Below are 613 nucleotides of genomic sequence, written 5' to 3'. Positions count from 1 at the left end.
TTTCCCTTGATTTAAAACATTTTCTCCCAAATACATGTGTCTAAACATGCATATTTTTGGTTTTGCTTTTATTATAGATTCTATGAGTTACATCATGGCCCATGTAGTTTTGTGCGACTGTTTCACTCCACACTGTTCCTTAGATCAATGAGGTGCTGTTTGCAGCTGAAGTTCATTCCCTTTCACAGCTGCATTCTATTCCGCGGCGTGAGTATTCCAGGGGTTGTTTGCCCACTCGCTGTGGACGGGCCTTTGGGGTGTTTCCCATGTTTTTGTCATTACAGCGGAGCACAGTGTGCACATTCTCCGGCTTCCCTCTTCCACTCCAGCTCCCTTCACCTGGCACACTCCTCCAGGTCCTCAGGCAAGCCTTCCTTGACCTGCAGGCCACGGTGGTCCCCATGACAGCTCCCTAATTACACACTTGTGTTGTGTGATTGCGTGATGAGCGTGGGTCTAGCCCGGGTAGAGAGCAAGCCCCACAGGTTTGTGATGCTCACGGACTCCCAGATGCCAGCTCGGTCTGTATGCACCCAGGCAGCAGAGCCGGGCCTGGAGGCTGGAGCCTGAGCCCACAGGTGGCTGCAACCCCAGGTCCCAGGGCCAGTGTTTG

Source organism: Myotis davidii, unplaced genomic scaffold (assembly GCF_000327345.1).
Source record: "Myotis davidii unplaced genomic scaffold, ASM32734v1 scaffold199, whole genome shotgun sequence".
NCBI lineage: Eukaryota > Metazoa > Chordata > Mammalia > Chiroptera > Vespertilionidae > Myotis > Myotis davidii.
The sequence above is the reverse complement of the archived record's forward strand: the minus strand, read 5'-3'. Positions refer to the sequence as shown.